At 37.4% G+C, this 26,171-nt stretch overlaps 1 protein-coding gene and 1 pseudogene across 1 annotated transcript in view; one reads left to right on the top strand and one right to left on the bottom strand.

Moving 5' to 3' along the window:
* LOC119533004 overlaps positions 1 to 26,171 on the bottom strand; it is a 131,422-nt gene that overhangs the window by 47,252 nt on the left and 57,999 nt on the right. The gene's annotated exons all lie outside the window — the stretch shown is intronic.
* LOC119530941 lies at positions 17,360 to 17,996 on the top strand (annotated as a pseudogene).

Here is a 26,171-nt window from a genome sequence, read left to right as displayed (position 1 = left end):
AGACACAATAATAGAGGAAATAATCAATGAAAATTTCCCATCTCTGATGAAAGACATAAAATTACAGATCCAAGAAGCACAGTGTACCCCAAACAGAACAGATCTGAATAGGCATACACCATGACAATTAATAATCAGATTATCAAATATCAAAGACAAAGAGAGAATCCTCAAAACAGCAACAGAAAAGCGATCCATCACATACAAAGGAAGCTTGATAAGACTATATGCAGATTTCTAAGCAGAAACCATGGAGGCAAGAAGGAAATGGGTGTTATATTTAAGATACTGAAAGAGAAAAACCACCAACCAAGAATCCTATATCCAGCAAAACTGTCCTTCAGATATGAGGGAGAGCTCAAAATATTCTCTGACAAACAGACAACGATGGAGTTTGTGAACAAGAAACCTGCTCTACATGAAATACTAAAGGGAGCACTACAGACAGATAGGAAAAGACAGGAGTGAGAGGTTTGGAACACAATTTGGAGTAATGGTAGCACAGAAATGCAAGTACACTGAACAAAGATAACTATGAATATGGTTGAGAGAGGAAGGTTAGGAGCAAGTGGGACACCAGAAGGAAAGAGGAAAGAAAAAGACTGGGATTGTATAACTCAATGAAACCTAGAGTGCTCAACAATTGTGATAAAAGGTACGAGTATGTTTTTTCATGCAGGAGAACAAAAGAAGGTCAACCTTACAAGGTGTTAAAAATAGGGAGGTATTGGGGGAAAAATAGAATCAATGCAAACTAGAGACTATAATTAACAGAAACATTGTATTATGCTTCCCTTAATGTAACAAAGGCAATATACCAAAGCTAAATGCTTATAAGAGAGGGCATAATGAAGGGGTATGGGACTCTTGGCATTGGTAATGTTGTCTGACTCTATTCTACTTTAGTTTAATGCTATCTTTCCTTTTGGTGCTTCCTAGTGGTCATGTTTGGTTTTTTGTTTGTTTGTTTGTTTGTTTTCTCTTTTTGTTATTTTTCTTTTGTCTCTCTTCCTTCTTTGACCCTTCCTCCTGCTTTGTGGACGAAATGGAGATGTCCTTATAGAGATACTGGTGAGAGTGGTGAATACATAAATAGTGACTATACAGGGAACTATCAAGTGTGAGAATAACTAACAGTACTGAATGGTGTGTGAATGTGGTGGAAAGGGGAAGCGCAGTCACGTATGTCACCAGAAGAAAAGTTGGAGGTTAAAAGATGAGAATGTGTAAAACAGTGAACCTTGTGGTGGGCAATGTCCATGACTAACTATACAAATATTAGAAATCTCTTTCACAAACCAGAACAAATTTATGACTCTATAAATAGAAGTTAATAATAGAGGGGCATATAGGGAAAAAATATACCTATTGCAAACTATATACTACAGTCAATAATAGTTTAACATTCTATCATCAATAGTAACAAATATACTATACCAATACTATGAGTCAACAATGGATGGGGGGGTGGTTAGTGGTAAGGGAGGATTTGAGTTTCCTTTTTGTGTGTGTTTTTATTTCTTTTCCGGAGTAATTAAAATGTTCTAAAAATTGAAAAAAAAATTAATTATGGTGATGGAAGACAGCTGTATAATAGGTACCAGGGACAACTGATTGTACATTTTGGATGTTTGGATACTTGTATGGTATGTAAACAATCTCAATAAAAAAAAAAAATCTTATTATGAAGCCATAGTAAACAAAATAGCATTTAAAAAAAACAGCATGGTACTGGCATAAGGACAGACAAATAGACCAATGGAATCAAACTGAGAGGTCAGAAATCAACCCTCATTTTTATGGTAAACCGATTTCTGACTAGATGACAAGGACCACTCAACTGGGAAAGAAGAGTCTCTTCAACGAATGTTGCTGGGAAAACTGGATCTTCCTTTGCAAAAAAAAGAAAAGGTGGACTCCTATCTCACATATATTTAAAAATCAACTCAAAATGAATCAAAGACCTAAATATAAGAAGCAGGAGTATAAAACTCCACTCCTAGAAGAAACTGTAGGGAAGCTTCTTCAGGACCTTGTGTTAGACAGTGGTTTCTTTACACCCAAACATAAGCAACAAAATAAAAAACAGATACATGGGACCTCATCAAAATTAAAAACTTTTGTGCCTCAGAGGACTTTATCATGAAAGTAAACCTAGAAAATGGGAGAAAATATTTGGAAACCACATATCCGACAAAGGTTTAATATCCAGAATATATAAAGAAATCCTTCAATTTAACAAACAAAAAGAAAAACAACCCAATTTAAAAATGGGCAAAAGACTTGAATAGACATCTCTCCACGGAAGATATACAAATGACAAGAAAGCACATGAAAAGATGCTCAATATCATCAGTCATCAGGGAAATGCAGATCAAAACCAAAATGAGATACCATTTCACACCCATTAGAATGGCTGCTAACATGGGAGATAAGTGTTGGAGAGGATATAGAGAAATAGGAACATTCATTCATTGCTGGTGGGAATGTCAAATGGTGCAACCGCTGTGGAAGACAGTTTGGTGGTTCCTCAGAAAGCTAAGTATAGAATTACCATATGACCAGGCAATCCCACTACTAAGTATATACCCCAAAGAACTGAAAGCAGGCACTTGAACAGATATTTTCACACTGATATTCACAGCAGCGTTATTCACAATTGCCAAAAGATGAAAGCAACCCAAGTGTATGTTAACTAAAGAATGGATAAACAAAATATGGTAAATACATGCAATGGAATATTATTCAACATAAAAAGGAAGGAAGTGCTGATACTTGTGACAACATGGATAAACCTTGAAGACATCATGTTGACTGAAATAAGCCAGGCACAAAAGAACAAATATGAGCTCACTGATTTAAATAATTAGAATAAGAAAACTCATAGAGTCAGCATCTAGAATACTGGTTACTGGCTGGGAATAAGGCATGGGAAGTTAAAGGCTTAAAATGTACCAGGTTCCTATTTGGAGTGATGGAAACGGTTAGGTAATGGATGGTGGTTATTGTAGTACAACATTGTGAACACAATTAACAGCATTGAAATATATATATCTGAATATGATTAAAAAGGAAAATGTTTGATTGTATATATGGTAACAGGATACAATTTTTTTAATCCATGGAACTACACTAAGGGTTCCTAAGTTAAACCATGGGCTTTATTTAATAGAACAATTATAAAAATGTATTATCGTCAGTTGTAACAAATGTTCCACACCAATGCAAACTGTTGGTGGTCGGGTGGTATATGGGAATCCTGTATTTTATGCATGATTGTTCTGTAGACCCACAAGCTCTCTAAAAAAAAAAAGATAAAGAAGTGAACAGAGCCTCAGAAGCCAGTGGGACACCATCAAGCAAAATGGGAGTAACAGAAGGAGAAGAGAAAGGTGGAAAGAAAGAACATTTGAAAAAGTCATGGCAAAAAGCTTCCCAAAGTTGATGAAAGACACACATATCCATGAAGCTTTCTTGGAGAGAGAAATCCACACGTAAACACATCATAATCGAATTGTTAAACTGTTGAAAGACAAAGACAAAAACAGAATCCCAAAGGCAGCAAGAGAGAAGCAGCTCATCACATACAAGGGACCCTCAATAAGATTAACAGCCAATTTCTCATCAAAAACCATGGAGACCAGAAAGCAGTAGGATAACATATTCAGAGTGCCAGAACAAAATACTGTCAACCGAGAATTCTGTACCTGGCAAAACTATTCTTTAAAAATTAAGGAGAAATTAATATATTCCTAGAAAACAAAAAGCTTAGAGTTTGTTGCCAGTAGTCCTACCCCATAAGACATGCTGAAATGAAAGGAAACCAGACAGTAACTCAAATCCTCATGAAAAATAAAGAGCACCTGTAAAGGTAACTACATAGGTAAACATAACAGACAATACAAATACAGTTTTTATTTGTAAACTTTTTTCTCCTACCTGATTGAAAAGACAATTGCATACAACAATAATTATAAATCTGTGTTTATGGGCACAATGATATATAAAGATATTATTTGTACAGCAATAACATCACAAAGAGAAGGGAGCAGAGCATTGGTAAAGACAAATGAAAAAATCTCCATGGATTCTAGAAGGGAATTTGATGAAGTTGAAAATTCCTTCCCTGAAATGAGCACTTAGTGAGTTAGAAAAATAAGAGTTCTTTTTCTATATGATAAATGATACCTAACTTAAACTAAAAGTCAACATCTCCCTTGATGGTGGTCTCAAGTTAAAATTGCATGGAAGGCAGTATGATTTAAGGTGGTGAAGCACACAAGCTCTGTAGTCAGACTGCTTGGATTCAAATCCTGATTCAGTCACTTTAGAGCAGTCTTCAACAAGTTATTTAATCTCTCTGGGACTTGGTTGTGTAAAATGGAGATACTATTATGTACCTCATATGGTTGTTGGGAAGATTAAATAAGATAATAAATGTAAAACAGAAAATACCTTATATATAACAATAACTATTATTATTCACATGAAAATAAAAAAAACAAACAAGCATATGTATTGTCACAATTATAATTTAACACTATACTTGAAATTCTAGGTTTGAAACAGAAATAAAACAATTATAGGAAACTAATTAACCAAATTACTGTTTTGAAGATGTTCTGATTATATGCCCAGAAACTCCAAGAGAATCTATTGCAAAACTATTAAAAATTAGATTATTTAGACCCAAAATCAATTGAGAAAAACCAAAATTTTAAATATATAAAAAGTTAGAAAACAAGAAAATTAACAAAATCACAAAAGCAACAAAGACTATAAACTATCAAAAAAGTGCCTTAAGGAATGTTAGGAAAACTAAATAACTTTACTAAGACCTAAAAAATTGATTTGAACCAGAAATCTTGGATAGAAACACTGTGAAGAAGACACATCTCCACAAATTAATTTATAGGTTTCACACAAGCCCCCCAGGCAAATCCTCCTGAGGCTGTGGGGGTGGGAGTGGAGGTTGGAGGCTGGAAAGAAAATCAGGCAAGAACAGCTAAGTAGGTTTAAAGCAGTGATGAAGGGCCACTAGCTCTATGAGATATTAAAACATACCACAAAGTTTTAAAAATTAAATCACGATGGTGCAAAAGTAAGAAGAAAAGAGCTCAGAACAAAAGTAGAGCAAAAGACACTGCTCTAGTTTAGAGGCAGCTTCTAAAGTGTATGACAGTTTACTATGTGGTAAACAAGACACCAAAAAGTAATGGGAAATGGCAGCTATTCCTCACCTGACCCTCAGCTGGCTATTAGGAAAAGAATCGGTTTACAAGAGTCATTTCCGTGAGGGAGAGCGAGTGCGTCCTAATCTGGAGTGTAGTTTCTGACATGACTTCAACCCTCCCCTAGTTGAGAGTCAGTGTGGAATGAGACGCTGCAGCTGATTAAACGGATTAAGAGTCACAGAATTGTAGATCACATCACATATAAGTATGAATTCAAGAATAATACTTAAAATGATAAACAATAAAATCATAAAGGAGGAGGAGAAGGAAGCAAAAGATGTTACCTGAACTTACCCTTTAGGGTCTTAGCCAGCATCACCAGTGTTTCAAGGAGTTGAGAGACAACTGCCACCTCTAACTTTAAGGTAAATTCTCTAAGATTCCCACAACCACAGCTCTTCCCTTACCTAAGAAATATTCTGAGGGTCTTGTTTAAAATGCAGATTCCCCAAGCTCCACTCTCAAAGATGTATGTCCCTTCCGCGAGGCTAGAATGGGGCACGAGGAAGCTCCATTTTTAACAATAGCTCAAGTTGGTTCTGAAACACATTTTGAGAAATGCTGCAACCACACTTTGAGAAATACTGATACATCTTCTAGCCTCTACATAAAAAATAGACCACTTCTCATTTATCTAGCAATAAATAATTCTGCAGGGGTGTGTATTTTAAATAGTTTGGGTGGGTTTGGGGCCATCATCTAATGCCAATTGGTTACCTCCCAGTGACAGGACATTCATAAAGCCAGCCACCTGGGATAAGGTAATCAACATTTGCCATTTGGGCCTGCCCTTGTCCCAAAGAAGAAACGAAAAAAAGGTGAGGGGAGGGGGGTTGTGCAGGGAGGGGTGGGGGACTAATGGGTTTAGCAGAGGGTAAGAGCCTCTTGGTGAGGAAATAAGAAATCTACTAGGGAGAAAGAATTTAGGATTAAAAGGAAAATCTAAAAGGAAAATCAAAAAGAAATTTTTGAAGAAATATAATTAGGATATTGTCTAACTGAACCATAAACTATAACGAGTTTACTTCTATCTCTTTCAGAGGGTCCTGACACAGCATTGAAAAAATTTCAAATACTCCATAAATACTTGTAAAGCTCTAGGCAGTCCAGCGTCAAAATCTTGGATACATTTTTCATGTGTTTCACGGAGCAAGCAGCATCTACCTGTGGTATCCAACTTAGAATCCAAAGTGTCAGAGCTGGAAGGAACTTGAAAGATAAGTAACGTATGAAGGAAGCCCAAATTTCACAGACACTGAAGCCAGAGCTTTGAGCACCAACGTGTACCTAGTATTCAAAACAAACAGAGCAGAGTCTTTCCCCTAAACTAATTCAAGCATAAGAACTAGCAACAGAAAGTGACGGCGTTCCCCTGGCCTGCGAGGCAGGCCCCGTATTTTTTCAATCCTCTTTAAGAGGGAGTGGGAAGAGCACCTTCCCCCACCCCTCCTCATGCAATCCAGTTTCTCCCCAAACGACAGCGAACATGGGGGCCAAAAAGATGGGGGTCTTTCTAACACTTATGAAACCTTATATGGTTTCATCAGCTCTTAGTCAAGGGGCACTACTTTTAAATAACTTACTATGAAGTTCAAGTTTCAAAGGAAAAGGAAAGAAGAGGCCCTAAACAAATACTTGTCTGCACAGGTTCCTTTCTTGAGAAACTGCCCTGATTTGCATTGACTTTCTCCCTCAGGCAAAACCCTAATGGCATTGGCCTGTAGAATCCTGCTTACAAGCACAAGAATGTGTCAGGGCTGCTTTGCATTCATTCTTACCACATTTGATTTTTTTTTTTTAATTAAACATTTTATGTGATTGTTCTGGATGGCTGGACCTTGTATTCAGTAGAACTGTCAGTTCCAAAAAATGTGATTTGAAAAAAAACAGAACTTGAATGTCTGCCATATAAATTGAAACATCAAAATTGCTACAGGCTCTACCTGCATCTAAATATGCATGGCTTCTCTTCTTTAAAGTCCTACCAGAAGGTTGGTCCATTAGTTAAGCCTCTTCAGAACATAAAATGTTTTCATAATCACTGCATTGCAGGTAGGATTTCCACTGTTTTTATCACTTCTCTGATAGGTGCTCTATACCATAAAACTATACATTTAAAAAAAAAAATGAGACATTCATGAAAATTATGTTTAAACCAAGTCTTTTAAAACACTAAAATAGATGCAGTCAGAGAAATATTTCCAGAGCATCATCAGACCTATGGTTGGACAATGCACTATTATTTACTCCTTGACATTCATAACAGATAAGACAAAAAAATCTAGGCTTTTCCTTCCAGAAGCATACAGGTGACAGTCTTCTTTCAGAAGCATACAGGTGACAGTATCAGATATGACATGTATGTGTCAGATATGACAGTCCTACGAATTAGGCACCAACTATTTGGTGTGTTATCGCCAGCTATGTGAACAGCACTATGCTACAGCATTTTAAGGCTAGGAATCCAGGAGAAATAGAAGTCAAGATTCTTTCCCTCAAGAAGTTTTCCATTAAATTAGAGAAGCAAAACTAACACACTTGGAATAATCTTTCTCAAAATATACAGGAGTATATTCCATCAAATGTAATAATTATACACAAAAGCATCAAGTTCAACAGGAATCCAGTATATACACAGAGATGAAGAGAACAAGCATCACGAAATGTACCTGTTCCAATTATGCCACTGAAAAATAAATCTGGGGAGAGCCGAGTTCTTAGGGGGAAGGGGACAGTTCTTATTTAATATCCCAATAGTAATTGAAAATAATCGTGTACCTCTGTCAATTAACTTTGAAAGTTCTTACACCTCTGTTTTAGTTTGCTAATGCTGCAGAATGCAAAACACCAGAGATGGATAGGCTTTTATAAAATGGGGGTTTATTTCACTACACAGTTACAGTCTTAAGGCCACAAAACGTCCAAGGTAACACATCAGTAATCGGGTACCTTCACTGGAGATGGCCAATGGCGTCTGGAAAACCTTTCTTAGCTGGGAAGGCACATGGCTGGCATCTGCTCCAAAGTTCTGGTTTCAAAATGGCTTTCTCCTGGGATGTTCCTCTCTAGCAAGCTTGCTCCTCTTAAAAACATCACTCACAGCTGCACTCCGTTCAGTCTCTTTGAGTCAGCACATTTATATGGCTCTACTGATCAAGGCCCACCCCAAATGGGCGGGGCCACACCTCCATGGAAATATCCCATCAGTTATCATCTACAGTTGGGTGGGGCGTATCTCCAAATCCAAACATTCCAACTTAATCCCCACTATTATGTCTGCCCCACAAGATTGCATCAAAGAATATGGCTTTTTCTGGGGGACATAATACATTCAAACCGGCACAACCTCTTTTATTTATTTAGCCAGTAGGAATCTGTAAAACTAAATCTTTCAAGTCACAAACTAAGGAAGAATGAAAACATTTGTTACTTTTTCTGAAATGACACTAAATCAGGAAAACTTCCCATTTTTTGCTGCCTCTGAATGAAATAATAAATTAAATTAAATTTCTTTAATGTCTTCTATAGAAAAACCATTCAAAAAATTTTAACTGAATGAAATTAATACATGGCTAACCTATCCTGATGTTCAATAAAAACATTTGTAGTTCCATTCACAGATCTTATTAGCAAAAGGCTCTGGTAGCCAGCATCCAAGAGGGTCCCCGGTGATTCTCACCTCCTGGTATTCACGCCCTTGAACAGTCCCCTCTCATGCTGATAGGGCTGACCTTCTAATTCAGAGGGGACAGCAGAAATGAGAGTGTGTGGCTAGGTCATAAAAGATATTGCAACTCCCACCTTACTCTCTCCTAGAACACTTGCGCTGGGGGAAGTCAACTGACATGTCTTAAGGACACTCAAACAGTCCTATGTGAGGTGAGGAATTGAGAGCTCCTGCTGACAGCCAGCACCAACTTGCCAGTCTTATGAGTGAACCATCTCAGCAGCAGATCCTCCAGACCAACCAAGCCTTCAAAGGACAGCAGCCGCAACCAAGATCTTGGTCACAACCCCATCAAAGACCTCAAGCCAGACCACACAGCTAAACTGCTCCTGCATTCCTGACCCAGAAAAGCTGCATGAAATAATAAATGTTTATTATTTTAAGCTGCTAAGTTTTCAGGTGATTTGTGATACAGAAATAAATAACTGAAGCAGGCTCTAACAGCAAAACTCTAGCTCTCCAGACTTTGCATGGCATTTCCTAGAGAACCTAAGATCAGAAAATCTTAAAATAATTATATTTTAATTGTATGGGTTTTCTTCCTCATTACTTATTATTGCATAATTTTCTCAGCCTTTCTCCAAAAAAATGTTTAAGAGAATCCCTGAAAATGTGAAGTAATCTTGTGCTAGATCGTTGAGCAAAACAAAAAGTACATGCCTTAGCAATATATAGTGGGTGATACTTAACACACCCTTCTTTGTCCCACATAATTATCCATTCATCATGAAACATTATCATCTAACCTTGTATTACATTTGTCAGCAACTTTAAAGGACACATTCCATGCACCATTGCTACAGTATTTGTGAGAACTATAGAATCACAGGGAAGTAGAGAGCTTATCAGAAGCAGGATGTGGTCCTCTGTACTATTATTAAACAAAACCAATGAAGGAAATTCTTTAAGTCCCCTCAGTAATACAAATCTATATATAATAACATCTAATCTATGTGTATATTTTATGCAATGTATACACCTTCTTTAGTTAAGATGAAGAATAATGGATTAATGTCATCCTTAAAAGAGCATTAATAATCAGCTTTGTTATCTCTTTTCCATATTAAATTCAGCTCCTCCAAACTTTTGTCATATATATCTGGGAATAAAATTATAAATATAAATAAAAATATTCCTATAAAAAATTCCTTAAAGCCTCCTATTCCCATATATGATTTAATAAAATAAATAAATACTTCAATAATAAAATTCAGGGCTCCAAAATTAAGCATATTTTTATTTACATCATTCAAAAAATATTTATTTATAGGGTGACTACAAAGTCCAAGGAACTATATGAAAATAATGTGAGGGATAAAAAGACAAAAGATAACCTTCCTTTTAGGTTGTTTACAGTTGGATAAAATAAGTTTAGCATTCATTTCATCCATCCTACTAAAAATAGAAAGACGAATAAGACTCAATTCTTATCACTTGGGTATTCAAAGCCTAAATGAAATACATATTGGTATGTAGATAAATAACAATACACATCATAAGAGAAGCACAAAGTAAATTTGTACCATAGAGTTGGGGCAAGGAGGGAGCAGATGAAACAGAGCAGAAGGCAGCACTTCCTTCAAGTGTGCCTTAGGAGAAAGGGAAGAACTAAATGTGTCCAGTAGATTCAAGGGGCATTCGAAGTTGATAAAGACACCTTGGGCCTATTTTCAGGTCCTTTTTTTTTCTCCTGGAGAAGACACTCACAACCCTACTGCAGAGAAACAGAGGTAGAAAGGAAGGTATCTTCACATTAGCCCCTCACTCCCTCTCTCCAGCTCCATTTTCGAGGGATGCTGCTGAACCCTGTGGTTATGTGTGCTTTACTTGATTTTCTAAGATGGCTTTGCTGAGAGGCAGCTTCCAATTAAAAAGTGAAAACACTGTATGTCTCTGATTTATATGAGGTTGTGGGAACCTGTACAATATTATCCACATCCTTAATTTCCCTCCACAACCTCAATTTCCCTCCTCCCAGCTGGCTGGAGTCAAAAGCAAGCAAGATAATCTCTGAGTGGAAGCAAGGCACTTATTCAAGTCATCAAATGATTCGATGGAGGTTCTTAGTTGGGAGCATCAGAAACAGACTCTTGACATCTAGGTGGTGTTGAAATGCTGTCAGGAACCACAGAATCAGTGGGAGAGGACACCAAAGTCATCACAGGACCAAGAAGCAGAAAAGAGTCTTATAGCAAGAATAGACTAGCTGGGCCTACACAAGCCACAATGAGACCTAATGACTCCTTATCATCCCCTTTCATAAACAGCCCTGGTGTATTTAGGAAATTCTAAAATTGCAGTGGATGGCTGGTGTGGTAAATTTCATTAATGGCCTCAATTCTTCACCTCTTACTCTATCCACATCTTTTACCATGTGACTTTGTAATTTTCCCATCCAGAGGCAAAGTATATTTTCCTGCCTCTTGACTTTGGATTCTTCCATGTGACTTGCTTTGGCCAATAAAATGGTGCAGAAGTAATGGTGCAATTCTGAGCCTAGAGTGCATGAGGTCTTGCACATTGCTCCCTTGAGCTTCTGCTATGACCATAAGAAGGGCATGCCTAGTCTGGCCACTGGTTCAAAGAGGAAAACATTCATCATTCATGTATGTGCCTGATCTAGCCATTGGTACCAGAGGGAAGACACATGGAGTAGAGCTGCCCCAGCTAATGTCTCCAGCCAGGACTGAGTCATCAGCTAACCCACAGATGCATAAACAAGCCAGCTGACTGACAGACACATGTACAAGCCCAGCCTAAATCAGCGACCCCGGCCAATCCACAGATGTGAGAGCTGTAATAATATTGTTTCAAGTCACTTAGTTTTGGTAGTTGTTTGTTACATGGTTAGGTAGTTTGGAGCTATATGTACCCCAGAAAAACATGTTCTTAAACTTAATGGGAGCGAACTCATTTTAAGGGACCTTCTGACGAGGTTACTTCAGTTACACTGTGGCCCAATTCAACCAGGATGGGTTTTAATCCTATCACTGGAGCCCTTTATAAGCTGAATGAAATTCAGACAGAGAGAAAGCCACAGAGAGAGCAAACAACAGCTGAACATCAACCAAACCTGGAAGAGAAGGAAGAGACCAGGTCAGGCCACCATGTGCATTGCCATGTGACAAGCTAAGAACCAAGGAGAGCCAGCAGCCGGCCCCAGAACACTAAAGACTTTGGAGAGAAAGCATTGCCTCGATGATGCCTTGATTTGGACTTTCTTTTAGCCTCAAAACCATGAGCTTATAAATTCTCAATGTTTACACCGACCCACTGCATGGTATTTGCTTGGGCAGCCACAGAAACTCAAACACGTTACAGCTGACTGATACAATACGTGAATGACATTAGATGGCTAGAGAAAAGGATAAGGCTAGTCAGGTCAAACCATAAAGGGCTCTCTACATTATGTATGCTTTGGAGTTGAACCCCAGCCTGTGGTCAGTATACAGTAGCCTCCTGGTGGTAGCCAGAATTTTTAGTGAGAAAATAACATAATACGAGTGTCTAATGAATAATATTTCACTAATGGGGGTAAAAACTGGAAGCAAAGAATTGGACCTGAAGATGTCTCAGGGATCCTGGTGAGAGGTGATAAAGGCCTAACTTAAGGCACAGTCAGTGGAAATAAAATTTTAAAGAACATTCCTTATTAATTCTCATTCTCTTTTCCTTAAGCATACTTTTACAAATCAAACAAAAAAGGTCATTTAATAAAAATGACCCTCAAGTATTTGAAATGTAGGGAGCCTCATCTTGAGTTTAAGTGTTTGGGCATGTCTGGCAAAGTCTGATGGGACAGACTGCCCAGAATCTACATGTGTATGGAAAGTCACTTGGGAAACATCCCAAAGAAGGAAGGAGCCAGGCACTATGAGAAGAACCATAAGAAAGACTTGATCATCTAAGAGAGGAGGAAATTCTGTCAGATTTGTCTTTTGGAGTGTTCAAGGGTAATTTTGATTACACATCATTTTCAAATTAAGTGCTGATTTTGGAAACTAACCCTGTCACAAAATGAAACTCCACAATTAACTTTCATCATGGCAATTCTTTCACTTTCAAAGACAGTCAAACAGTGGCACAAATGCCACTGTTTTCTCAAACCATTACCTAAATACCACGAATAACATGTCAAAAATAACTGGCATAATTAATAAAGTAAGAAAAAGCTTATATTTAATAATGTGAGTAGGAAAATTAAGGTTTTAGAGAAATACTTCAAATCTATGTATAAATCTTGGTATTTAATCATCATATAATTTATACTTTAGAGAGAATTACATTTTAACTATGCAGTGCATGACTACAGGTTTGTGAGGCCAAGACCCCAATTTTAAAATGGAAATACAGATAAAGTTTCAAAAGTGTCATTGGAGTTTCCATAATCATTTTGTTTTACATACATTTCAAAACTGAAGGAGAAATAAAGGTAGCACAGGTAGGTAAGTTGTGTGCTTTTGTTTTGAGGGTTTTTGGGGGAGAGAAAGAGTCTTTTTTTTTTTTTAATTAGAAAAGTTACAGATTTACAGAAAAATCATGCAGAAATTACAGATTTCCCATATACCCCAATTCTCATTTTTTTTTAAAAAATCAGAAGCCTCCAAGGTTTAAAAGAAAACCTTTTGAAAACTATTTTTGATTGAAATGCCACTCCTCCTTGAATGTTCACTCAGGATTCATTGTTCCCACAGCACACTACTTGTTCTTATATTTTGCATTTCTTCCATCCCACTCCGATTAGAACATGCTTTCAGGATCAGCCACTCCTAGCTCTTTACAAGACCTTTCCTAGTTGTTTACAAAACCTGGTTCTCTCCTGGTATTCACCATCTCGGGGAGTCAGCTGCAAATGCCAAAAACTAGGAGCCATCCTTTACATCTTCCCTCTCCCTCATCACCAAACCCTTAAATTTGCTGCCTAAATATCTCTGGAACCCTCACAATAGCCTCTTAACTATTATAACTCACAACCACTCAACACACATCCCACCACTGCCATTCATTCCCCACAGCACAGTCAAGGCAATCACACACACACACACACACACACACACACACTGATGTCACCGACTAGATCAACTACCCATCCCGCAGACTCTCACAACACCATGCGCTCTGCAAAAATGTGTGAGAGTGTGAAACCCATCTCTCCCACCAGATCCAAGGGTAAAGTCTGTACCACAGTGCCCAGCATGCAATAGCTGGTCAATAAATGTTTTTCATGGATGAATCAATGCAGGGCAAAATCTTATTCTTCTTGGCATCCCCAAGGTTGCCAACTATTTTAAAGGAGTCCCTTTTGGTAGATTACACTTACTTTTGTAATTTTTGAAATATCTTTTAGAATTGCCTTCAGACATAATATGTCTTCCACAAAAGAAAATTTGTCTACACCTGGATTTTTGACCCAGAGTGGTTTTACACCTGTTAAAATATTCACCCATTTTATTCATAAGCATTGCTCTGAATGACATTTGGTTGTTTCCAAATATTCCAAACCACTCCCAAAACGTGGATACTTGACAAGAGACAAACAGAAGAATGTGCTATGGGCTGGGAGCTAACAGTGATCAAGCCCTTACAGGGTGCCAGGCATTGGTGAACCCTTTATAAACACTGTTTAGTTCTCACAACAAACCCATGTGGTACTTGCTATTATTATTCTAATTTTGCAGGTTAAAAAAAAAAGAAACCTGAAGTTAAGAGAGGTTAAGTGTCTAAAGACATGCCAACCTTCAGTTGATGTCTTTGCATTTCTTGGGAATCCAGTCTTATTTCATTATCTCGTTATCTTCTGTTGGTCCCTGTTCTGAATATTTGAGGCCCCATTCATGGTGCTGAGTCATGCTCAGTAATAGTGGGAGGTGCTGTTAGGGAAATAAAAATCTAGAACCTGAATATCACATGCCTGCATTATAGACATAGCAGAAAGTTCAAAGAAAAAGAAAAGTTATTTCAAATTGATTCAAAGGTGAGTCTGGAAAGAAAGATTAAGCATGGCTGGCTGGTCACACCCTATAAATTCAAGATATCATGGCTATAATAATAGCATGCTAGCAAAATAGCATTAATACAGAAATTAAAAATGAGGTTTTACTTTAAATTTTCTGGAAATAGCTTAAAATGCAATAGGTTAAAATTAAAAATAGAAGAATTAAGAAGAGAAACTACTCATTTGTATTTGTTTTTTTTTTTTTTTTTCCTTTTTAATCTTTGCTCTTCTAGGTACTCAGTTTCTCTACTTATTTTAGATAAACACGTTTTTATCATAAATATTTATATGAATATTAAAATGCAAAGACGGTATTTGACCCTATATCTTGGGTTTCTGGTCTTTATGTCATAACATTTGGGTCTGCTACACTAGACAAGCAAGAGGTTAAAGAGCTAGAAGTAGCAGTTGGTGGCAGTAATTCTGAGAACGCGAACTCTGAGAACAGCCAAAACAACTGATTCACATTCCCAAGCTCTTTTGCAGGGAAGTTAAACCATTCACTTAGCCAATATGAATTTAGAAATTATGTAAGGAAAAAGTTAATAAATGGAAAAGTATAATTTCCAGATTAATGTTAGAAATGAGAGTCAACTATAAAACCTGGTATTATTCCCTGTGAATTTGAAAACACAATTTTTCAATGACTCAAGTACCTGACTTACCCATTTTTTTGAGAGCACTATTATTTAAATCAGTTCAACTGTTTTCAAGATACAAACTATATATTTTCTTTTAAATTCTTGAGACTAAATTAAAAAGAAAAAAATTATTTATCCCTGAGTGACAACTGTCAGTTCCCATATCTCTCTTTTTACAGTTATGTTTAATATCTTCCCAATAGAAAGAGGATGTTTAAAAAGCATCTATAGAAACAATTACTTTAAACAAGCTTTAACTAAAGGAAGACATGGCTTTGGATAAACACCCTTCTAATAGGGAACAAATATATTAAAGGAAGTTTACTTTGGACATGACTTGTCACTAAGAACCTCAAAACGTACTCTACAGAATGGTTATTTATTCTTATGTCTTGCTATTGCAATGCACATAATAGTAAGTTGTCAGTGTAAAACCAAATAAATAAAAGCACACGTTAAGAACAACAAACATTGATAAGCTGACAAAGAATGCCTTGTAAATACCTTCTCATTATTTTATGAACAACATTATGGAGTGTTAACCACATTTTACAAAAATGAAAGCCCAGAAGCAAAGCAATTCAGACTATAGATCCTCAGAAAGATTTAGAAATTGAAGGCACAAAACTCCAAAAGTGAGGGTGCAAGGGCAGCTGAAAAGAGACTCCCAAGAGCCCTCTATGCAATCAAATAACTTTCTCTCCCACACCAGAACAGAGCAAGTGCTGAAAATAAAATATGCTAGCAGGAATGAATACTCTAACACAAACTTAAGAAGCTAAAATTGAGAAAATTCTTCCAGAACAAAGAGGAGATGATGACAAGGAAAATAAGAGAGAAATATATTAAAATAAAGGAAGGTCTAACATCCAAATGACAGGACTGACAGAAAGAGAGAATTAAAAAAAAAAAAAAAAAAAAAAAAATCCAGAGAGGAAGATATTTGAAAGAAATAATGAAAGGAAATTTACTGGAACTGAAGGATATGAGTTATTAGAATGAAAGAGCCCCTGAGAACCCACTGCAAATGAATGAAAAAGGAGCTACAGCAAAGCATGTCATGATGAAATTTCAGAAAATTGGAGATACAAAAAACTTTTAGAAAGGAAAAAACTCACTAGAAAGGAACAGGAATGAAAACATCATTGGATTTCTCATCACCACAGATTTTAGAAGATGGAAAAATCCTTCCAAAATTCTGATTAAAATGATTTTCAACCTAGAATTCTACTACCAACTATGCTACTCATTTAGATAAAGGAAAAATACAATTTCAGACATTCAAGATTTAAAAAGCAAAAAAATTACTTCCTATGCACCCTTTCTTGAGAAGCTACTAGAAAAAAAGTAAATCAAGAAAGAGGAAGACAGAGGAGATAGTCAACAGATGATGAAGGCAAATGCCAAGACTACAGCTAAGCAGCAAAACCAGAGAGCAATTAATCCTGACTGCACCAGGACATCAAAGGGCTCCAACAGGATCGTCTCAAAAAAAAAATACATAAAAGGAAAAGAATATGAGAGATTATCTGAGGTGACTGAATGCATTAGGAGGAGATTTGATTTATACTTGTATCAAAGAATTTAAGGATAAATTACTAATGTATACATAGAAAAATAAAGAAAAAACTTTTGCTATCATTAAGTATTTACTCAAGAAAGGAAATGTTATTTACCTAACTATAATATTGGAAATATCAAAAATTTTAATTAACTTTATTGGGAGGATAAGAAGGGAAAGTATACGTACCACAGAGCGGGAATGGGTAAGAGTAAAAGCACTAAACCATCATATTCCATAATAGGAAATCAGTAGATATTGTCTAATATGGGGAGAAAATCAAGAATAGGCTTTAAAAGATGATTTAGAAATATAAAGGGTTATATAAGAAGAAATTGTTAAAAGGTTGAAAAATGATTGTCTATGAGAGTTTTTATAAGCCTAGTCGTACTGCATGGCTTTTTAAACTATGTTTATATATTACTTTGACCAAAATCAAAATTAAATTAAAAATAAAGCACAAAGTTCCTGGACCTTTTGCATGCAGATGGCGTCACCTGGAGCTTGAGCAGCTGCACACGGGTATCAGAGAACTAGTGAGAGAAAAGGGCTAAGAACAAACTAAGAGGGCAGAAGTCCAGAAATGTATTTCCCATAGCCAGCCAGAAAAACTTTGGCTAAAAACAAAGGAAAACCAGTTACCATGAATCTTAAGAAGATAAACATTGTGAATGATGGAAACATTAACAGAGCAAATAAAGCTTTTGTAGATACATAAAAGGAATTTGCACACTTCTCAAAAGGCCTTTCCCTTGAACCTCTGCAGAAACAGCTGATTCCTCGGCAGCATCGACAAGTTAATGTTGATGAGGCCACAAGATGAATGGCTCAGTTGTAACACAGTGGTGATGCATCAAATTCCAAAAAAAAAAAAAGACCAGTAAATTAAATGTTTCATACAACCTTATTTTTCAAAATCTTGTTAATGTACATGCATTGGCACATTTTAAAAACAAAATACATAGATCTTTCCTATAATCTAGGAAAGTGAAATGTCAAAAGTCAACAAAATGTGATAAAGTGCTAAAACAGAAGGCACTTCACAAAATCTGTTCACTGAAACAGTTAATATGTCCTAGTTTATTTACATTCTTCACTTTATAATGGCAGTGAATGCCTGGCTGTATTTGAAGGACAAAGAAATATGGACAATTTTGTGGCAGTAAAAATATAAGACAAACGTGTAAAAAAAAAAAGCACAAAAAACAAAGCAATAAAATAAACAAGCAAAAAACCACATTAAATCCATTTCTTCTCCTTCTGTATTAAACCTCTTCCTCTCCAGAAGGTCTTTCCTCTCAGCAATAAACATCCTTCAAAAGAAAATCCCTATAACCTCTTCCAGCTATGGCCCAATTTCTTTTATTTCTGTCACAGTTAACCTGCCTGCAAATTATCCTCTGATCAGGTCCTCACCATAGCTCCTCAACCTGCTGCAATGGATTAAGCTGAACCTTAGGAAACTGCTGATTTGATCATGTTTTATCTATAAAAACAGCAATTTCCTGTGGTTCAACTTCATGGCTTAATGTCATCACAACGGTGAAATTCTGAGTCCTTTGCCTGAACATCGCTTGCTGTCTGCTTCATTCGTGCCCTGCTCTCCAGCCACACTGCCCAGGCCTTAATTCAGACATTCTTCATTTTACGGATGAATGCTCCAGCCTCCTAACCCTTATGTCCCCCACCACCAGTCCATATTGGTACTGCCGCCAGAATAACCTTTCTAAAACATTAAATGCATCATGTCACTCCCACAGCTAAAATCCTTCAGGGACACCCCAATGCCACCAGAATCAAAAGGAACCTCCTTTGCAAGGCTTGTCCAGTTTCATTTACCTCCAGAATCTGCACCCCACCCTAGCTTGACCCCAGCCTTGCCCTCTGTTCCTGAGTCATACTGAACAACTCACATGCAGAAATATTCCTGCACATACATTAGGGATACAGAAGACACTTGAGGAATATTTATGAAAGGAAAATTCAATGTTTTCATAAATGACCAAAAAAATGAATCATGGATGAAAAAAATATATAGCATATATATGAAAATATATATATATAAAGATTCACTTTCTTCTAAGGGCCAAGTGACCACTGAAAAGGCTGCCCATGTTTAAATATTCAAATGATAGTGACATTGAACAATTAATATATTGTATTGAGAAAGAGAGAGAGAAAGGAAAAGAATGGAGCGGGGAAGGAGGTGTCTGGGGAAATTAGCTTCATCTTGATTTTATAATGTAACAACTAAGTGAAGAAAATTTGCAAACACTACAATTAATCTGTGTCCAGGAAATTGTTCTCTATTTTCCAAAAACTAGGTATTTTATAGTTAATCGTAAAGAATATCCGTACCAAGTATTAATACTTGTATTTGTTTCCTGGTGAAGAACTGCGTCATTAATTTTTAAAAGCTGTCCAACCAGTTCTCGAACTAGCACCCCATCCAACAAATGTTTAATTAGGTTTGGTGTTTTGTTTGAACTGACAGCTGTGGTTCAAAAAGCCCCCAAGGTCAGTGCTATAGTTTGCATCTTAAATAATCAAACTGCCCAAAGGTATTCTGTGGTTCTACAGTGGTTGTTTTTTTATTCTGATTTGCAACGTATGATAGTCTCATGCTAAGAATTTGGCTTATGCAAATGCAAAAACATTTTACAGTCCCTCTAAATCAATAATAGAAAAAAGAAGCAGTTATTCCTCACCTAGTCACTTTACCTATTCACTGCACAGATATCACGGATCTAGCATAGCCAACTCACTCATCAAGCCCAGGCAGGAAGCAGGATGTGAGCAAAAAAAGGCCTTGGAATAAGCAAAAGAGATGTCAGCAAAGCCCCCCATTGGAAAGCCTTTGAGGACCTTCCTTGGAGGCTATTTACTTTACAAACAATATTACCAGGCCTACTTATCTAGTTTCTAAGCCTACAGCAGAATAGAAATAAGATATTAGGAAGAGAACTGTAGGAGAGGGCTGCTTATAGCATACAGAAGCACAGGCTGTAAAGCAGAGACAGATGTCAGCCTAATGGGAAAGAGGAAACAAAAATTATAAAAAGAAAACAAAAGAACTCAAAGCACAGCTGAATACAAGGTGTGGGGCAAACATTTCACCCATCCAATGAGACCTTGGGCATCACTATATTACAGTACAGTATAAAGGATCAACATCCAAAATGGTGCCCTTTGCTCTCAAGAAAAAGATCAATTTTGTACCTCTGTTTGGGTGTACCTGTCCTGGGTGCTGGGAATGCAGGGAAGAACAAGTCACACCTGCCTTTACAAAGGGGAAAGAATATAACAGACTTTAGGATATGTTTCTTCTGAATAGTAAACAAAAAAGACATATTTGTTCTTAAAGGCCTGAATCCTTAATTAACAAAAAGCTCAGCATCTAAAATGATTGATTTGCCAATGGACTCTTCATGATGGTAATTACAATGTATTTAAAAATCTACTTGAAATATATATTGGGTTGTAGAACCTAAATTCCTTAAGTGTTCAGATAACTGGAAGACAATATATAACATCAAAGAGCATAAGAGTAGGAGTTGGTATCTGGCATTGATCTCTGTTTCACCACTAATCAGTTACTTCTCTGAATCCAGTTTCCTCATCTGCCAAATGAAGAGGCTGCAGAGATAGTTTTGAATATCCATTGATGTTTTCCTCCAACTCACATGCCCAGCATTCTCCCTTCACCCAGCTTCTCCATTTTAGGACCACGTCCCCAGGTAAAAGGTGACACAGCAGAACACAAAGTAATAAAACAAGTCTTTTCCTGGCTTCCTGGTTTCAAAAACCACAGCCTTATGTGGAACAGAAAACTGATTTGGGAGAAAACCTAATGAGTTTAAGATTTCCTCCCTCTGCCTCTAGAAAATAATTGAATTCCTGAGTCAGAGGACGCTGGCAGGGAGGTGAAGAAAATGTGGACACTGTTGGGTCACTGAGTTGGCTTGCACCCAGCTGCCCAGGGCCAAGCCCAAAGGAGGCAAGTGAGTCAAGCATTTTGGGGAATGGAGAGCAGAGAAGACCTGCAACCACTTCCCATGTAGAATTAAAAAAGCAGCAAGATCCCAGAGAAGAAATGGCCATGGGAGTGTTGAGGTGAGTGGAGACTTACGTAACCTCACAGAGTTTACCAGACCCCAGCATGGGCTGAGAACACAGAATGATTTCTATGACTGACAGTGACAAACACAGATGGGAGAGCTGGGGAAACTGAAGGAGCCTTAGAGATAGGAAAAAGAGGCAACTCAGCAGGAACCTGTGTGGACTGAAGACTGAGGGAGGACCTCAGTGGACCACCAGGTGGAAGCAGGGATGTCTCGGGAGAGATCAGCCTGGCACGTTGTCAGATCCCAGAAAAAAAGAGTCTAACATACAGAAGGAATGTCTGGTCCAGGGGCCCTGCTGCTTATCTCATAGATACCAGGTGCGCCATAAACTAAGGGTTGAAGGCTGTTTTAGAAATCCCAGTCATAGTGGCCCCTAGACCCCAAAAGGCAGATAAGACAAGATCAGATAGGTCCATAAGATGAACGACTACAAACAAGCCAAAAGGCCTGCTTACTCCACATAGCTAATGCAGTGCTCATCAAAGAAGAGTAGTGTGTTAGAACCCTAGTAACCAATCAGCTCAGAAGTTGATAAGCCCTTACCCACTCAAAGCACAGGACACCCTTCCCTCCCCACGTGGTTGATAGAGAACCAGAGCCATTTTCTTTCTTTCTTTTTGCTGGCTCCCACCTGCCTTCTTCCTCTAATAAACCTTAAACTCTCTACTTAAACCATGACTCGCTGCATTGTGTGGATTCCTGAATGACTCCAACCTAACACACACTACCTTAAGGAACTCTGTAATTGCCCCAGGGATGGGGAGGGGAATCCCCAAATTGCCTGCAACTACATATCTGTGCTCCTGATGGAATGAGAGCTCAAAATAAAGATTAAATTGAGTTCTAGAGAAATAAACATATTTCTTGCACAGCTCCATTGAGAGAATGAGATTCATACCCCCTATATGCTGAGACAGACTCCTAAAAAATCAAAAGGACAAGCCTCAGAATAAGAAAAAATAATCTATGGATAACTTTATGCCAGTAAATGGGGAAAACTTGGATTAAATGATTGTCTAGAAATACATGAATCAAAAAAGTGATGTGTGGGCGGGAAGGTTGAAAGCCTGAGTAAATTAATAATTATTAAAGAAATTTAAGTAATATTTTAAAATCTCTCTTTGCCCAAAAGACACCAGTCCAGACAATGTTAAAGGTAAAAGTTAACATACTTTCAAGGAACAAAGAATTTCCTCTGTGCCGGTTTGAATGTGTTATGTCCCCCAAAACACTATTATCTTTGATGCAATCTTCTGTGAGCAGATGTGTAAGTATTGATTAGATTGTAAATCTTTGAGTGTTTCCATGGAGATGTGACCCATCCAGCTGTAGGTGACAACTCTGATTAGATAATTTCCATGGAGGTGTGGCCCTGCCCATTCAGTGTGAGCCTTGATTAGTTTACTGGAACACTATATAAGCTCAGACAGAAGGGGCAAGCTTGCTACAGCCAAGAGGGACACTTTGAAGAATGCACAGGTGAGAGAGGAGCTGCAGCTTACAGAGACATTTTGGAGACGGCCTTTGAAAGCAGACTTTTTCCCAGAGAAGCTAATAGAAGACAAATGCCCCAAGAGCAATTAAGAGTGACATTTTTGAGGAGCTGCAGCCTAGAAAGGAACATCCTGGGAGAAAGCCATTTTGAAACCAGAACTCTGGAGCAGACACCACCTTCCCAGCTAACAGAGGTTTTTCAGATGCCACTGGCCATCCTCCAGTGAAGGTACCACCTTACCTTGGACACTTTATGGCCTTAAGACTATAACTTTGTAACCAAATAAACCCCCTTTATAAAAGCCAATCCATTTCTGGTATTTTGCTTAGCAGCAGCATTAGCAAATCGGAACACGTTCTCACACAAAGAGAAAAAGAAACACAACATAAAAAGAAAGAATGTATCCAATTTATGAGGCTAGTATAACTTTCTTACCAGAAAAAGACAAGGACAGTACAAGGGAAGAAAAGTATATATCAATCTCACTTATGAACATGGAGGCACAAACCATAATAGGAATCATCAGTGTACAAAAATATATTACAACATAACCAAGAGCACTTATCCCAGAATGCAGGGATAGTTAGGATCAACTAATATATAACAAGAGAAGATCAAGGATGAAAAAATCTCAATATAATCAGAAAAAAAATATTCAACAAAATTCAATACTTGTTCATGATAAAAATTCTTAGCAAACTGAGAAGGGGTATGAACCTACTGAAGAGTATTTCTCTCACAAACTATAGTAAACATCATTCTTAGTGGTGAAACTCTAGAATTCTTGTTTTTTGAAGTCAGTAATAAAAGAAGGATTCCCACTATTACCACTTTTATTAAGTACCAATTTTATTAAACAAGAAATTCTTCTACAGGCAAAATGTTGGTATAACTAAGAGCAAGGTTATTGGATACATTGTCAACATATTAAAAACAATGTGATAATAAACAATTTGAAAATGTAAATAGAAAAGACATCTCATGCACAAGAGCAATAAAATCTCTAAGGTGGGTGTGTGCATGTGTAAAGGTAAATCTTACAGCTATGAGGTTATGGATAAACCTCATAGTCCTTATCTTACTTGACTTAACAACAGGACTTGACAGGGTTATTACTCTCTTCTTGAAATATTTTCTTCACCTGGTTTCCAAGACACCATATATATGCTCTCCTTCTCAGATTCTTTTGTTCATGCCATCTCTTCTCCCTGCCTCCATATCAGGAATGTCCCAGGGATCTTAGTTCTTCAGCCTCTTCCCATTACTATCTGCACTCATCCCCTTGTCTCTTCCTGTTTCATGTCACAATTGAAGGGTCTAATATACTTCCAAGTGGAAATGTCAAAAGACAGTCAGATATAAGCCTAAGGTTCAGGAGAGAAGTCAGGGGTAGAAAGATTTGGAGTCATCAGTGTGCAGATGCTATTTATTTAATTTTGAACAGCCTGTTGTTTTACAGCCTTTCTCTAAAACTGTCCACAGAGTTCTACTTCTTCATGGCTTCTTGTATTACGCTTTCCTTTCACCAGTCCATTCTGTAGGCTCTTCATCTACTGAAAGGTATGGCCCCCATGGTCTTTTTAGGTACCAGACACTGAATGTGTCCTGACACATGGTTGAGATTTCAAGTTGGAAGATATGTTTTCTCTGATAATTTGTCACTCTGTCCCATGTCATGACAGGGATTTATTTTGACATTTCACTTATTAAGAGGCCTAGCTCATTTGCCACGTAGCATATCTTCTTATTTTTTCCATTCCAAAAGTCTTTAATTAGACTTAGTATATATATCCCTACTTCACTTAAGGTTATATCCCATCTTTTCTTATTACATACACCTAAGTCTAATCTGCTATTATTTATCCCAAGTATCCTAGTGTCACCTGCACTCTACTTTCATTTTCCTGTCCTTCATGTACATTATGACTCCTGATCTACCCCTTCAAAATACATTCACTAAAGGCAGTTAATTTCATTTTATCTTCCAGTGTAAACATTTATAATTATAATTTAATTAGAAATTACTCTCATTTTTCCTGTATGTTACGGATATAGCATTGTATTAGTTTTGACATTGTGTGGGTAGGTGGATGATAATATATAATATATAAATCTATACAACGCATATGCACTTAGAAGGGAGTGCTAGGTCTGAGAGTATTGAGAATCACTGCCCTGGCTGATCTGGCTCATGATTACCAACCTGACTTCATCTCCTACCATATCCTCCACTCCAAGACCCCCACCTTGCTGTTTCTCAAACACCAGAGGAACACATCTGCCTTGGGGCTTGTGCAATGTCTGTTTCATCTCCTGGAATGATCTTCCCCCATAAAACAATTGCATAGCTTGTCCACTTACTTCCTTCACACCTCTGATCAGAGGTCATGACATCTCACAGTCCTTTCCTGACCACTTTATTTAATTATACCCCATCATTCTCTGTTTCTCTTATCCTGCATTATTATTCTTTACAGAACTCATTGCCACCTGAGATATAACTAATTTATTCATTTACCTCCTGCCCTAAGAGAAGCCCTAAGAGAGCAGGGGCTTCTTTTGTTCATTGCTGTTCCACAGTGTCAGGTATAGTGCTGGCCACAGAATAGGTACACAATAATGTTGCATGAATAGATGAATCTCTTAGGGGCCAGAGGTGTGAGTAGATAGGCTCCAGGTCTCCCATTCCAAATCTAGACACAGCTGCCATGCTATGAAATGTTTGGGATACTGCTCTTTTGCTGAATATTTCATTTCAAGAAAGGTCTCCACAACAGAAAAGTACTGGAAAGCCACTGGCTTATCAAATTAGCAAAGATTCCAGTGACTAATAATGCACAATGCTGATGAGGATATAGAGAAAAAGAGACTGGTTCCTACTTCTGGTGGAACTGTAGGTGATTCAACTTTACCAGGATGCAGGATAGCAATATGTACTAAGAGACTTTTCAAAGTGCAGTATATTCAATATGTGTTGTCTTATTTAAGATCATTTTATTCTTGCAGCATTGTAAGGTAATATGATTAACTCTATTGCATAGATGAGAAAACTGAGGCACCAGTAAATTAAGGCACCAACAAATAAACTGCAAATTAAGGATCTCAAACTAGGTGATCTATCTCCAAACCTAGGGCTTTCTCTGCCATCTTTCATTGTCTGTTAATTCCCCTGTTATGTTACCTAACTCATTAAAGTTAAAAATTGTGTCATACACAAAATCTTTCCAGTCTTAGTGCCAAGTATTGTGCAGGACATTGAAGGTACTTCTCTTAGTTTCTTAGCTGCTAAAACAAATGCCATACAATGGGTTGGCCTAATAGGAATTAATTGGCTCAGCTTTCAGAGGCTACAAGGCTTGCTTCCTCCTGGAGTCAGTATCTTCTGGCTGCCAGC

The sequence above is a fragment of the Choloepus didactylus genome, chromosome 4, assembly GCF_015220235.1.
Source record: "Choloepus didactylus isolate mChoDid1 chromosome 4, mChoDid1.pri, whole genome shotgun sequence".
Lineage (NCBI taxonomy): Eukaryota > Metazoa > Chordata > Mammalia > Pilosa > Megalonychidae > Choloepus > Choloepus didactylus.
The sequence above is the reverse complement of the archived record's forward strand: the minus strand, read 5'-3'. Positions and strand labels throughout refer to the sequence as shown.